The sequence below is a fragment of the Arachis hypogaea genome, chromosome 14 (genome assembly GCF_003086295.3).
Source record: "Arachis hypogaea cultivar Tifrunner chromosome 14, arahy.Tifrunner.gnm2.J5K5, whole genome shotgun sequence".
Taxonomy (NCBI): domain Eukaryota; kingdom Viridiplantae; phylum Streptophyta; class Magnoliopsida; order Fabales; family Fabaceae; genus Arachis; species Arachis hypogaea.
The window spans coordinates 64,211,876-64,227,849 of record NC_092049.1 but is presented as its reverse complement, the minus strand read 5'-3'; the positions used below and the strand labels follow the sequence as shown (position 1 = coordinate 64,227,849).

The 15,974-nt window shown below is 34.0% G+C and overlaps 1 long non-coding RNA gene and 1 other non-coding gene across 2 annotated transcripts; one reads left to right on the top strand and one right to left on the bottom strand.

The window, feature by feature from the left end:
- The first annotated feature begins 1,939 nt into the window (after positions 1 to 1,939).
- On the top strand, positions 1,940 to 2,047 carry LOC112746457 (small nucleolar RNA R71). Its single transcript, XR_003174340.1, has one exon. It is a non-coding gene; the product is annotated as a small nucleolar RNA R71 (small nucleolar RNA).
- An 8,297-nt stretch (positions 2,048 to 10,344) lies between these two features.
- On the bottom strand, positions 10,345 to 14,470 carry LOC112742073 (uncharacterized). Its single transcript, XR_003171840.3, has 4 exons — positions 13,991 to 14,470; positions 13,763 to 13,880; positions 13,466 to 13,644; positions 10,345 to 10,557 (listed from the first exon to the last, which is right to left on the bottom strand). It is a non-coding gene; the product is annotated as an uncharacterized lncRNA (long non-coding RNA).
- Positions 14,471 to 15,974: the final 1,504 nt, after the last annotated feature.

Genomic DNA, 15,974 nt, shown 5'->3' with positions numbered 1-15,974 from the left:
CAGGCAGATGCTTGTTTCTGGTGTTAAACGCCAGACTGCTCCTCCTCCATGGTGTGCTATTTTTAATGCTATTTTTCATTCTGTTTTTGATTTTTCAGTAGTTTTTGTGACTTCACATGATCATCAATCTAATAAAACACGAAAAAACAAAAAGAAAATAAAATAGATTTGATTAAATAACATTGGGTTGCCTCCCAACAAGCGCTTCTTTAATGTCAATAGCTTGACAGTGAGCTCTCCTGGAGCCTCACAGATGTTCAAAGCATTGTTGGAACCTCCTAACACCAAACTTAGAGTTTGAATGTGGGGGTTCAACACCAAACTTAGAGTTTGGTTGTGGCCTCCCAACACCAAACTTAGAGTTTGACTTTGGGGGCTTTGGTTGACTTTGCAGTGAGAGAAACTTTTCATGCTTCCTCTCCATGGTTACAGAAGGAGATCCTTGAGTTTTAAACACAAGGTTGTCCTCATTCAGTTGAAGGATCAACTCTCCTCTGTCCACATCAATCACAGCTCTTGCTGTGGCTAGGAAGGGTCTTCCAAGGATGATGGATTCATCCTCTTCCTTCCTAGTGTCTAGGATTATGAAATCAGCAGGGATGTAAAGGCCTTCAACCTTTACTAACACGTCCTCTACTTGTCCATAAGCCTGTTTTCTTGAGTTGTCTGCCATCTCTAATGAGATTCTAGCATCTTGCACCTCAAAGATCGCTAGTTTCTCCATTACAGAGGGTGGCATTAAGTTTATTCCTGACCCCAGGTCACACAGAGCCTTCTCAAAGGTCATGGTGCCTATGGTACAGGGTATTAAGAATTTGCCAGGATCCTATTTCTTTTGAGGTAATATATGCCTATCCAATGCATTTAGTTCATTGGTGAGCAAGGGAGGTTCATCTTCCCAAGTCTCATTACCAAATAATTTGGCATTCAGCTTCATGATTGCACCAAGGTATTTAGCAACTTGCTCTTCAGTAATGTCTTCATCCTCTTCAAAGGAAAAATACTCATCAGAGCTCATGAAGGGCAGAAGGAGGTTCAATGGAATCTGTATGGTCTCTAGATGAGCCTCAGATTCCTTTGGTTCCTCAAAGGGATACTCCTTATTGGTCACTGAACGTCCCAGGAGGTCTTCCTCACTTGGATTCACGTTCTCTTCCTCCTCTTTGGGTTCGGCCACATCATGTAAGGCGATGGCCTTGCACTCTCTTTTTGGATTTTCTTCTGTATTGCTTGGGAGAGTACTTTGAGGAATTTCAGTGACTCTTTTACTCAGCTGGCCCACTTGTGCCTCCAAATTCCTAATGGAGAACCTTGTTTCATTCATGAAACTCACAGTGGCCTTAGATAGATCAGAGACTATATTTGCTAAGCTAGATGGATTCTGCTCAGAATTCTCTGTCTGTTGCTGAGTGGATGATGGAAAAGGTTTGCTATTGCTAAACCTGTTTCTTCCACCATTATTAAAGCCTTGTTGAGACTTTTGTTGATTCTTCCATGAGAAATTTGGATGATTTCTCCGTGAGGAATTATAGGTGTTTCCATAGGGTTTACCCATGTAATTCACCTCTGCTATTGCAGGGTTCTCAGGATCATAGGCTTCTTCTTCAGAAGAGGCCTCTTTAATACTGTTGGATGATTCCTTCAATCCATTCAGACTCTGAGAGATTATATTAACTTGCTGAGTCAATATTTTATTCTGAGCCAATATGGCATTCAGAGTATCAATTTCAAGAACTCCCTTCCTCTGAGGCATCCAATTACTCACAGGATTCCTTTCAGAGGTGTACATGAACTGGTTATTTGCAACCATGTCAATGAGTTCTTGAGCTTCTACAGGCATTTTCTTTTGGTGAATGGATCTACCTGCAGAATGGTCCAATGACATCTTTGATAATTCAGACAGACCATCATAGAATATATCTAGGATGGTCCATTCTGAAAGCATGTCAAAAGGACACTTTTTGGTCAGTTCCTTGTATCTCTCCCAAGCTTCAAAGAGGGATTCACCTTTCTTTTGTCTAAAGGTTTGAACATCCACTCTAAGCTTGCTAAGCTTTTGAGGAGGGAAGAACTTGGCTAAGAAAGCCGTGACCAGCTTAGGTTGAGAGTCCAACCATATTCTAGCTCTATCTCTTACAGCAAATGGGAAAAGCATAAGCCTGTAGACCTCGGGATGAACCCCATTGGTCTTAACAGTATCACAGATCTGCAAGAATTCAGTTAAGAACTGAAAATGATCTTCTGATAGAAGTCCATGAAACTTGCAATTCTGTTGCATCAGAGAAACTAATTGAGGTTTCAGCTCAAAATTGTTTGCTCCAATGGCAGGGATTGAGATGCTTCTTCCATGTAAATTGGAATTAGGTGTAGTAAAGTCACCAAGCATCTTCCTTACATTGTTGTTATTTTCGGCCATGTCTCCTTCTTTTTCGAAAATTTTCTGTCAGATTTTCTCGTGAGAGTTGTGCTTTAGCTTCCCTTAGCTTCCTCTTTAGAGTTCTTTCAGGTTCAGGATCAGCTTCAACAAGAATGTTCTTGTCCTTGTTCCTGCTCATATGAAAAAGAAGAGAACAGAAAATATGGAATCCTCTATGTCACAGTATAGAGATTCCTTTATGTGAGTAGAAGAAGATATGAATAGAAGAAGGAGAATCCAAACACAAGGGTGAGGAGTAGGTTCGAATTCTTAGATGAAGAGGAGTGTTAGTAAATAAATAAATAAATAGAAGGAGGTGAGGGAGAAGAATTTTTGAAAATTAGATAAAATAGAATAAAAGTATTTTTGTTTTTAAATTAGAATTAAAATTAAAAATTCAAAAATTAATAAAGGAACAATTAAATCAAATTAAATTAAATTTAAAACAATTAGTTAATTTAAAAAGTAATTTTGAAAAAGATGAAGGTGATTTTCGAAAATTAGAGATAGAATTAGTTAGGTAGTTTTGAAAAAAGATAAGAATCAAACAAAAAGATAGGATTAGTTTAAAAAAGATCTGAAAATCAATTTTTGAAAAGATAAGAGGTTAGAAAAGAAGTTAGAAAAGATTTTGAAATTGATTTTGAAAAGATGTGATTGAAACTTATTTTCAAAAAGATTTGAAAAAGAAATTTAAAAAGATTTGATTTTGAAAATTAAAGTTGATTACTTGACTAACAAGAAACAAAAAGATATGATTTTAAAATTTAAAGATTGAACATTTCTTAATAGGCAAGTAACAAACTTAAAATTTTGAATCAATTACATTAATTGTTAGCATTAATTTCGAAAATATGAAACAAAAATAAGAAAAAGATTTTTGAAAATCATTTTGAAATTTTCGAAAATCATAAAAGAAAAATGAGAAAGATTTGATTTTTTTGAAAAGATTTGAAAAAGATAGAATTTTTAAATTGAAAATTTGATTTGACTCATAAGAAACAACTAGATTTTAAAATTTTTTGAAAAAGTCAACTCAAATTTTCGAATTTGATGAGAAGAAAAAGGGAAAGATATTTTTTTGATTTTTGAATTTTTAATGATGAAAGAGAAAAACACAAAATTGACACAAAGCATAGAAATTATGAATCAAAACAACTAATGCATGCAAGAACACTTTGAATGTCAAGATGAACACCAAGAACACTTTGAATGTCAAGATGAACACCAAGAATTTATTTTTGAAAATTTTTAAGAAAAGAAAAACATGCAAGACACCAAACTTAGAAATTTTTAATGTTGAAACATTAAGAATTCAAGAATGCATATGAAAAACAAGAAAAGACATAAAACAAGAAAATATGAAGATCAAACAAGAAAACTGGCCAAGAACAACTTGAAGATCACGAAGAATGCAGTGCATGAAATTTTCGAAAATAATTTTTAGAAAATAAAAAGATGCAATTGACACCAAACTTAAAACTTGACTCTAGACTCAAACAAGAAACACAAAATATTTTTGGCTTTATGATTTTATTAAAATTTTTTGATTTTTCGAAAATTAATTGGGAAAAATGAAAAAGAAGAAATTTTTTTTGTATTATTTTCGAAAATAAGAAATAAAAAAAGCTTAAAAATAAAATAAAATTACCTAATCTGAGCAACAAGATGAACCGTCAGTTGTCCAAACTCGATCAATCCCCGGCAACGGCGCCAAAAACTTGGTGCGCAGAAATCATGACGGTTCATTCCTTGGTAATGACGCTAAAAACTTAATACGCACATTCATAATCTTAGTTCTTTGTCACAAATTCGCACAACTAACCAGCAAGTGCACTGGGTCGTCCAAGTAATAAACCTTACGTGAGTAAGGGTCGATCCCACGGAGATTGTCGGCTTGAAGAAAGCTATGGTCATCTTGCAAATCTCAGTCAGGCAGATTCATATGGTTATGGATATTTGATAATTAAAATATAATTGAAATATAAATAAAACGTAAATTAAAGATAGAGATACTTTTGTAATTCATTGGTGAGAGTTTCAGATAAGCGTATGAAGATGCTTATTCCTCATGAACCTCTGCTTTCCTATTGTCTTCATCCAATCATTCATACTCCTTTCTATGGCAAGCTGTTTGTTAGGCATCACCGTTGTCGACAGCTACATCCTGTCCTCTCAGTGAAAATGGTCTAATGCGCTGTCACTGCATGGCTAATCATCTGGCGGTTCTCGATCATACTGGAATAGGATCCATTGATCGTTTTGCGTCTGTCACTACGCCCAGCACTCGCGAGTTTGAAGCTCGTCGCAGCCATCCCTTCCCAGATCCTACTCGGAATACCACAGACAAGGTTTAGACTTTCCGGATCTCAAGAATGGCCGTCCATGGATTCTAACTTATACCACGAAGACTTTGATTAAGGAATCCCAGAGATACTCATTCAATCTAAGGTAGAACAGAAGTGGTTGTTAGGCACGCGTTCATGGGTTGGGAATGATGATGACTGTCACGATCATCACATTCATATTGAGGTGCGAATGAATATCTTAGAATCGGAATAAGCTTGAATTGAATAGAAAACAATAGTACTTTGTATTAATTCATGAGGAACAGCAGAGCTCCACACCTTAATCTATGGTGTGTAGAAACTCTACCGTTGAAAATACATAAGTGATGAAGGTTCAGGCATGGCCAATTGGCCAGCCCCCAAACGTGATCTAAAGATGAAACTAAAGATGATGTAAATACAATAGTAAAAAGTCCTATTTATACTAAACTAGTTACTAGGGTTTACAGAAATGAGTAAATGATGCAGAAATCTACTTCTGGGGCCCACTTGGTGTGTGCTTGGGCTGAGCATTGAGCTTTACACATGTAGAGGCTTCTTTTGGAGTTGAACGCCAGTTTGTAACCTGTTTCTGGCGTTTAACTCCACTTTGCAACCTGTTTCTGGCGTTTAACTCCAGAATGCAACATGGAACTGGCGTTGAACGCCAGTTTGCATTGTCTAAACTCGAGCAAAGTATGGACTATTATATATTGCTGGAAAGCCCTAGATGTCTACTTTCCAATGCAATTGAGAGAGCGCCATTTGAAGTTCTATAGCTCCAGAAAATCCACTTTGAGTGCTGGGAGGTCAGAATCCAGCAACATTTGCAGTCCTTCTTCAACCTCTGAATATGATTTTTGCTCAAGTCCCTCAATTTCAGCCAAAAAATACCTAAAATCACAGAAAAATACACAAACTCATAGTAAAGTCCAGAAATGTGATTTTTATTTAAAAACTAATAAAAATATACTAAAAACTAACTAAATTATACTGAAAACTATGTAAAAACAATGCCAAAAGGCGTATAAATTATCCGCTCATCAGGTTGTTATCAATATGTGATTGTCCTCCTGTGCAAGGGCATTCAACACCCTTGTTGCTGCCCCCTTTCTGGCATTCAACGCCAGGGGTTCTCCCATCTTGGGCGTTTGAACGCCCAGTCTCTGCCCTTTTCTAGCGTTCAACGCCAGGAATGGTACCTTCCTGGGCATTTGAACGCCCAGAGTCTTCTTGTTCAGAGACTTGATTATTCTCCATGGGCTTTTCGTTCTTATTGTGCTGAGGTTGGGTGTTTAAGGTTTTTCCACTTTTTAGTTGAATAGCCTGGCATTCTTCTGTTATCTGCTTAGATAACTACTGCCTTGTCTGACTCAACTGGGCTTCTACATTTTTGTTGGAATCCTGGGTTTCTCGCAAAGCCTCTTGTAGTTCCAGTAGTTACTGGGCAAGGGCGTGCAGTTGCTGAGTCAATGGGCCATCTTGTTCTGGAGGGTTAGGTTCAGTAGATACTGCCTTAACCTCTCCTTTTATTGAGGTCTCAGTGGTTGAGTACAGATGCTGATTAGTGGCAACTGTCTCGATAAGCTCTTGAGCCTCTCCAATGGTCTTTCTCATATGTATGGAACTACCAGCAGAGTGGTCCAAAGACATTCTATCCATGTCTAAAAGTCCATAATAGAAGATGTCTAATTGTACCCACTCTGAAAATATTTTAGTGGGACATTTCTTTAGCATCCTCCTATACCTTCCCCAAGCATCATAAAGAGATTCATTATCTCCTTGTTTAAAGTCTTGAATGTCCAGCCTCAGCTAGGTCATCTTTCTTGGAGGAAAGTATTGATTTAAAAACTTGTCTACTAACTGTGTCCAAGTTTTTAAGCTAGATCTGGGTTGGTTATCCAACTACCTCTTTGCTTGGTCCTTTACAGGAAAAGAAAAAAGCAATAATCTGTAGACATCTTAGTTCACTCCCTCATGGTGTACAGTGTCAGCAATCTTTAAGAAATCCGCTAAGAATTCTGTAGGTTCTTCATGTGAAAGTCTAGAAAACTGGCAGGTTTGCTGCACTATGGTAATAAGTTGAGGGTTTAGTTCAAAGCTACTTGCTCTAATCTGAGGTATGCTGATACTTCTTCCATAGAAGTCAGCAGTGGGGTTTGTATAAGACCCCAGAGTTCTTCTAAACTCTGCATTCCCATTTGGGTTCATGGTGAAAAAAGGTAGAAGAGGAGAGAGGAGAATGAAGATAGAGGATGTAGAAGAAGAAGAGATAAATCAGAATTAAAATATTCTTATTTTTATTTTATTTATTTATTTAATCCAAAATTAAAATTAATTAATTAAAAAGAATTAAAAATTTAATTATTAAGTTTCGAAAATAGAAGAGAAAGAAGAGGAAGAGAATTTTCGAAAATTAAGAAAGAGAAGAGTTAGTTAGGAGGTTTTGAAAAAGAGGAGAGAGAAGAGAAGCAACTAATTAAGAAAAGATTTGAATTTAAAACAAACTAAGAAATAAGATAAGAAAAGAGTTGAATTTAGAAATTTGAAATTGAAATTGAATTTTGAAAATTAAATTTTAAAATTTTGAAAATTGAAATTGAAGTTTGAAATTTGAAATTTAAAATTTTAAGAATTGAAACTAGAAATTTGAAATTTAAATTTCAATTTTGAAAAATTGATATTTGAATTCTTAAATTTTGAAAATTTGAAAAAGATAAGATAAGATTTGAAAAAGATATGATTTTTGAAAATTGACAACTAAGATATGATAAGATAAAATTTTGAAATTAAAATCTGAATTTTTATGCTAATTTTCGAAAATATAGTTAAAATAAAAATAGAAAAGATAATTTTTTTGTTTGATTTTTGAATTTAATGGTGAAAGAGAAAAATAAGTAAAAGGCACAAGACTTAAAATTTTTAGATCTAATACTCCTTATTTTTGAAAATCTTAGAGGGAAACACAAAGGAACACCAAACTTAAAAATTTTAAGATAAAAACACAAGGAAAACTCAAGAACGCTTTGAAGACTAATAAGATCACGAAGAACAAGATTCAAGAAACTTAAAGAACACAAGAACATAAAAAGAACACCAAATTAAAATTTTTAGAAAACCAAAACAAAATTTTTGAAAATTTTAAAAGAAAATACGCAAAGATACCAAACTTAAAAATTTTGAAATCAAAGACTCTAATTTTAGAAAAGAAAGAAAAAAACTTATGACTCAAGATGACACAAAAGAACACCAAACTTAAAATTTTTAGAAAACCAAAACACAATTTTTGAAAATTAAAAGAAAATAAACAAGAAGACACTAAACTTAAAGATTGAAACAAGCTTCAAACAAAAAGACACTAATTTTTGAAAAATTTTTAGAAAGAGACTCAAAAGGAACGAAAATTTAACATAGAACAAACAGAAAGACTCAAACAAAGAACAAAGAAAAGAAAAATATTTTTTTGAAAAAGATTTTAATTTTTTTTTTGAAAATAAAGAAGAGAAAAATAAAAATAAAAGACTCACTAAAATAAAAAAAACTCAATTAAAAATGATCAATAAATAAAGTGCCTGATCTAGGGAGCAAGACAATCCGTCAGTTTGTCCAAACTCGAACAATCCCCTACAACGGCGCCAAAAACTTGGTTCACGAATCCCCACACTTTCGTATAGCTGTACCAGCAAGTGCACTGGGTCGTCCAAGTAATACTTGAGTGAGTCAAGGTCGATCCCACAAGGATTTTTGGTTTGAAGCAATCTATGGTTATCCTGCAGGTCTTAGTCAGGCGAATCAAAAGGAGTTGGTTTAACTTTGTATAAATTACTTTTTATATCAAATATTTGGAAGGTAAACCGGAATAAGGAATTAAATGGAATAAAGAAAAAGGGTAATTTGAATTCAGAAGTTGTGTAAACTGTGAAAAGAGAATGGCTAAGGATTAAAGTTGCTTTGTCTTTCTGAATTAACTCTGGTATTACTGTCTTCCTTGCTTGTGAGTGATGTCTTCAATGGCAGGCTATATGTGATCAAAGACTTTGCCCGTGGTCATTGATCTCCTCTGCTCTAGATCAAACGCCATTGCCCGTTGATAAACCCATATTTTATGACATATATTGTGCTCAATTCAAGAGATTTATTCAATCCTTCACCCGCTTATTCATGTAAATTGCATGGTTTTACTTTCCCTTCCTTATTATGTGATATATGTAAAATACATGTTTCCTATGCTTTGAAATTATTTATTTTAATTACCCTTTATTACCATTCAATGCCGTGATTTGTGTGTTGAGAAGTTTCAGATCCTTTAAGGCAGGAATAAGTTAAAGGATGGAAAGGAAACATACAAAAATGGAAGGAAAGCACAAAATGGAGTTTTTGAAGAAACTGGTAGCGACGCAAACGCATGGACAACGCGGCCGCATGCCCAGCGCGAAAAGGCAGCGACGCGAACGTGTGACTGACGCGGATGCGCGCCTTAAGCAGAACACAGATGACGCGGACGCATGACCGAAGTGAACGCGTGACAAGGAAAACTCCAGATGACGCGACCACGTGACCCACGCAGACACGTGATAGACGCCACGCACCAGAAATTACAGAAAATGCTCCCAGTGATTTCTAAAGCCTTTTTGGCCCAGATCCAAGTCCAGAAAGCACAGATTAGAGGTTATAAAGTGGGAGAATACATCCATTCATTAAGGGGTATTGAATTATTCACTTTTCATAGTTTAGATGTAGTTTTTAGAGAGAGAGGTTCTCTCCTCTCTCTTAGGTTTTAGGATTAGGATTTCTTATTATTTCAAGTTAAGTATTCCAACTCTTTATCAGGTTCAATATTCCTTTTTATTATTTTCTTAATTTAATTTATGAACTCTTCCATGTTACATTTGATATCTTTATTAGTGCAAATTGAGGTATTTCAGAATTGTGATTGCTTTCCTTTATTTATATAAATAATTTAGATTTCCCCTTTTGGCTTCTATTGACCAATTGGAGACTCTGTAGTTATCAAACTCATCGTGATTGATAATTGTTATTTTTGCTAATTAAATCGAATTCCAATAACTCTAGTCTTTCCTTAAGAATTGACTAGGACCTGAGGATCAAACTGATTAGTCTACTTGACTTTCCTTTGTTTAGTAAAGGTTAACTAAGTGGGATTAGACTCAATTCTCATCACCATTGATAAGGATAACTAGGATAGGACTTCCGAATTGTCATGCCTTGCCAAGAGTTTATTTTATAGTTATTTATTTATTTTACTTGTCATTTAATTTACTTGTCCCTTACTTTTAAAACCCCCAATTTACAAAACTCATAACCAATAATAAGAACATACTTCCCTGCAGTTCCTTGAGAAGATGACCCGAGGTTTAAATACTTCGATTATCAATTTATTTAGGGGTTTGTTACTTGTTGTAACATCCCTTCCAGCAAAATACCTTGCTTAAGTCAGGGTATTTCTACTAGAAAGAACGTTACGTGACCTTTTCTAATATTAACTATTTAATTACTGAGCCTTTGTATCGAGTTCGCGTTTTAGTTTTAAGAAAATTCCAGAAATTTTTTTTTTTGTTCATTAAAGTCATAATTCAAACATTCACAAATAATAATAATCACATAGATATTACTGATAATAATTCTTATACAAAAGAGACCAAATAAAACTCAAATACAATATACTAAACCTACCCCTCTATGTAAAATGAATTCTCAAAGGACAATAGCGAGGGGACTCTATGGAAGCAATTAAAACCATAAAGAAAGCCTACTGATCGCTCGCAGCTTCAAATTGTGTCTTCAAACCTGTCGCTGAAAGGGTGGAAAATTTGGGGTGAGAACCAAACCACATGTTCTCAGTAGAGGTCGAGAATGCCGTGAAAGTAAAGAATATAGCGCAAATAGTTAATTTCATTTAGAGACATTGAAAAGAAAACTACTTTCATTCGCAGTATTCATCGCTCGCCTTATATATACTTCTTTTGAAAACCAATGGCTCAACTTTCAAAAATCTAAAACCTTCTTTAGAAGCATCAATTAATTATCCAAAATCCTAAACCCATATTTTACTTGATATATGTCTTAAAAGTTTTCCTAGACTGTATGAATGACTAATTTGTTCCAAGCATAGGTTCATTAAGTCTATACTGAACCAGCTTAATCTTTCATACTTTACTAAACCTCAAACACAAACCAATCACGGCCTTAGGCCCAAGCAATTCAATCAACACCCAATTCACTACAACCCAGCCAATCAGATACAACCACAAGTAAAGAGATTCAAACACAATCAAGAGCAATTACATCAAGTATAGCAATTAGCAGTTAAACAGAATTATTCACATAGGCAAACCAATTACAATATACACACCCAAACAATGTCACATAGATGCATATGATGAATGTCTAGTCCTAGTACAGGCCATGAGCTCATGTGTCGGTTGGCTGCCCGCAATCCCGACATTTATCTGGTCACGAGTAATCCCGATTTTCCGAATACGATTTTCCGTTCCTAAATAAATGCGCATATAATAATAGCCGCTTATTTGAGACAGCCTCTGCTTACTGCAGGAAAATATATATATATACTCTGCTCTGCTCTGGGGAAGCGAAAAATGGCTGTAGGTAACTTAGTTTCCCTACAGAAGCTCTGTGTTGCATTAAGCAACTAATATATATAAATATAACTCTGGGTTGCATCAAGCAACTAATATATATATATATATATATATATATACAAATATCTCTTTACTCTGTTCTGGTTTCCCTTTTCTCTGCATCTCTTTACTCTACTCTAGTTGTTCTGTTCTCTGTATCTCTTTACTTTTCTCTGAATACTCTTTCATCTGTATCTATATTACTCTTTTTCCCTTTGTCTCTTTACTCTTTTGTAGTTGTAAATATGCAAGCGGGACAAAACCCATCTCCTTGCTAGCAACTTTGTAAACCAAATATATTTTCTCAAAAGAATCAGTAAAGTTATTATCGTTAAACAAGTCTCAAGTATTCATTTTGATTAAGTCCTTTTACTTTTATAAAAATTTGGACATAATCTCCTTTAACAATAGAACTTAGCCACCCTTACGGGTTCCTTCTTTCTCAACATTTCATCAGCCTCTTTCAGCAGTTGCCACAACAATATATATTCTCAAAAACATTTGATAATAGTATATAAAATCTATTTCTTAAATTCCATATCCAAAATAATTGTCAACACAACCTGGCAGCCTGATTTCCATTTTATTTTTAAAATATCAAATGAATTCGGAATTACACAAACTTTATATCCATGCGACCGTCTCGGATTAAGCTTTCTATTAAATCAAAAATCATAATTTTTTGCTGACTCTAGCTTCAGGAATATAAGCAAAACCGTGACTGTTCTGCAGTGCTTTGAAACCAGAAGACAGCAGCAGCATAAAACATTTGAAATTTCATATAAAATCCAAATTAAATCCAAACACCTTCGAAATTAATGTGGTTAAACTTAACTTACCCAAATTTCTTTCTCAATTGGTTCCAGGGTCATACCAATTTTAATGAAGGAGTTACGTAGCTTGGAAGTTAGGTAATTTTCTGCAGAATTTTGTTTTACAAATCATTAAACACAACCTCTTCCAAGTCTCATAACTCACTTATTAAAACATGGAAAACCCTGAAATTTGAATCATATGTACTAAACATACTCAACTTTCACCTCCAATTGGTTTCATCTTAATATCATTCCAGAATTAAAAATTATAAAGTCTCAAAGTTATTGACTTAGAAAACAAAACCTGACTTTTACTGCATAATACATGTTACTTTAAAAATTCATATCCTTAAAACCACAACTCTAACAATTCTAAATTTTTATGAAATTAAAGTAATAGGACCAGAGTTTCATTTAAAATTTGTTCTATTTCAAAATTCAAACTGGAGAATTTTTAATAGAGGAAAAAAGTTGCTGTTGTGTTAAACGTTCTGTAGAAAAACCAGATTTGACATCCATAATTCAAAAATTTACCATAAATCATGAACTTAATGAAAAAGTCTCAAATTCTCCAGTTCAGCTCCCTATATTTCCAAGCTTAATCCGGACTTAGTTCCACGCAATTCCGATAATCATAGAATTATTTATAGCTTTTCAAAATTTCTAATTTCATTTAAAGTAGTGCAGAAAATCAGATTCACGACTTAACTTTGAAAAATCATAACTAATGTTTCAGTTAATATGAAACCTTCAAAATTAAATCTCAATAATCACACTTAATATAATTTACTTAACATTTAAATTATCATCATTTTAGTCACTATAGAGCCACTGATTCACTTTCAAAGTTGCCGTTTAATTTCAAGAGAACCTAATTTTCAGCAAACCATTTTGTATTCAAAATCCAACCCTTCAATACCCCTCAAAACCAACTCCAAATCAACCACCAACCAAGTTCACTAACATTACAATATACCAAATAACAGCTCAACGGCAACAAATCCAACATAACCCATTAAAATTCAGAAATTCTCAACAATTAGTCATCAAACAATTCCCAATCCACATAATCAATCAATATCACTAATCAACAATTCCAAATAACAATCTCAACCATTCCAATCACAATTTCAGCCACAATTCAATATTCACATAGTCAATCAATTACTCACAGATATTAAATCTATTTGCAGTTATTCAATAAACCTTGTAGGCATTCTTAAATTGAAATCGTTTTAAACCCCCTACCTCGATGTCGCGATTCAAAGAACCCGGAGGCGGGATTATAGCGAGGCAGCTGGCTGGACCAATACTAGCTATGCAACAGGTTCAATCAAGATAGCAGCGGCGTTAGCTCCCACAACAGTGATCATGGTTGCAACGAAAAGAAGATTTCAAATTCAATAGAATCGAAAGCAGAAGCGGCTCTGGAAATTTAAAACAGAGCACAAGCCAAATTTGAATTAAAACAGGAACAAGCAGTTTAATAAGAAATCGACAGAATAGAGCGTGCAATTGGAGCAGAAATAAGGGGAAAAGGCTAACCCAGGCCAATGGATGTTAAACCTAAGTTTAGCGGAAGTAGGGCAGCAGCGATTCCTAGCAACACCCCGAGGTGGTTCCGGCAGCAGCAACACCCCGCCAGTGGCTCCATTGAGACAAGCTCCAACAAACATAACATAGCCAAGAACATCAGAGGTAGATACAAGGTATTTACAGAGTGACAAGGGTTCAGAGATAGTGGTTCTCATGGCTAGGGCTTAACTGACTCACCACTAATGATGGCGGTGACCAAAGATTCCGGTGGCCGCGGCGGCAGATGAAAGGTCCCTCCTCCGTGCGTCACTCTTTCCCACATGTCTCGCCCTTCCCCTCTGCGTTTCGTGATTCTAGTAGTGATGCGGGCTTAGACAGAATCAAAATCAACGATGTCATCTCCTCCTCTTATGTGCAACAGCGACGATGGAGCTTCTGCGATGGTGATCAGGCGCAACCCGCTACGGCAACAGGACCGAACCGTGCCTCCCTCCCTTGATTCTCGCGATGCTCATTCTGTGTGTGTCTCTCTCACTCTCACGTGCAGCACAACAGCGGCGGCGGTAAGGTCTCGGCCGCGTCGCTCCTTCCTCCTCCCTCTCTTCTCCTCCGTCTTCCCCTTTCCTCTTCTGTTTCCCTTTCTTTTTTTTTAGTATGTATGTACGATTAGGGATTTAGGTAGCAATTAGGGATTCAGGAGTTTTGTGATATTAGGATAATATATATATATATATATATATATATATATATATATATATATATATAGGGAATATAGCAATTTTACAAAATATTTGAGATAGTATGATAATTTAGGATTCAAATATAATCTTGTAAAAATTAATTTTGGAACACGTATAATTTTATTAATTTATCAATAAGTTCAAATAATTATTTCTAATTTAAATCATAAAATGAACATACTAATCTCATTTTTATAAAATACAGCTTAAATCCGAGAATATCAATTATTCATATTATATGATATAATTTTTTTATTATTTTCTATTACCAAAACTTTAATTGTAATTTATATAAAATAACTAACTATAGTAAAGGTTGTACATAAACCTTAATTAAATTAAACCCAAAGTATTTATAAAAATCAATTTAATCATTTTCTAGTAAATTAATCTCTAAGAGCTCAAACTAATAAAATAAATCATAATTTATTCATAATAGAAATTTTCTTAAATTTAATTATATAACACCTTCATTACTGAATTCTAATTTGAAATTATATAAAATAACTAATTATAAGAATTTACACAAAAATATTAATTGAATTAACTCCAAATATTAGTAAACTAATTTAATTACTCTCAATTGATTAATTTATAAAATAAGATATCAAATAAATAAAATAAATCGTAACCTTTTCAGAATAAAAGTTACTTAAATTAAATTATACAATTCTTTCTTATTTTTCAATTACTAAAATTATACAAAATATTCTATTATAATAAGATTACTTAAAAATATTAATTGATTTCAAAATAAAACTATCTCCGAATCTATTTAATTATTTCTAACAAAATAATTTCTAAAATTATAAAGTTTAAACTTAATAAGATAAAATCACAATTTATTTATATTTAGATTTTCAAAAATACAGGATGTTACACTTGTGACAACCAAAACATTTGCACGAAGGGATTTCTGTTAGTTTAGAAACTATATCTACAACGCGACTATTTTTATAAAATTCTTTACTAGCAAAAATTCCAACGTCAAAATGCTAAGTCCAAGATAAAGAGTAAGGTAAGGTTAAAGTGGTGGAAATTTATGCAATGCAATCTATCCTAAATGCAACTACCTAAATGGATCATGCAATTCTAATTGTCATTTACTTGTATATAAAACTTACATGTAGTTAAATTAATTCACATTCTCAAGGAATCATATATGCATAGCCAACCTTAGATAATGTTAAAGCGCTTTTACAACTGAGATGGGTAAAATATTTTACAAACTTACAAGACAATTAACAATTTAAGCAGAGATATATGGTGATGAGCTATTGAACCCTCGCTGGATTATGTGTTTACTCTCTGATCACTTAGTGTTTATTGGGTTAATCACTATATTCTTCTTTTTATCCTTACTTTCTATAACTTTGTTCTTCATCTAACCAATCAACAATTATAGAATATAGGCATACAAAAATCATGGGTCTTTTCCAAGGTTGTAATGGGGCCAAGGTAAAGGTAAGGGTATATGTATA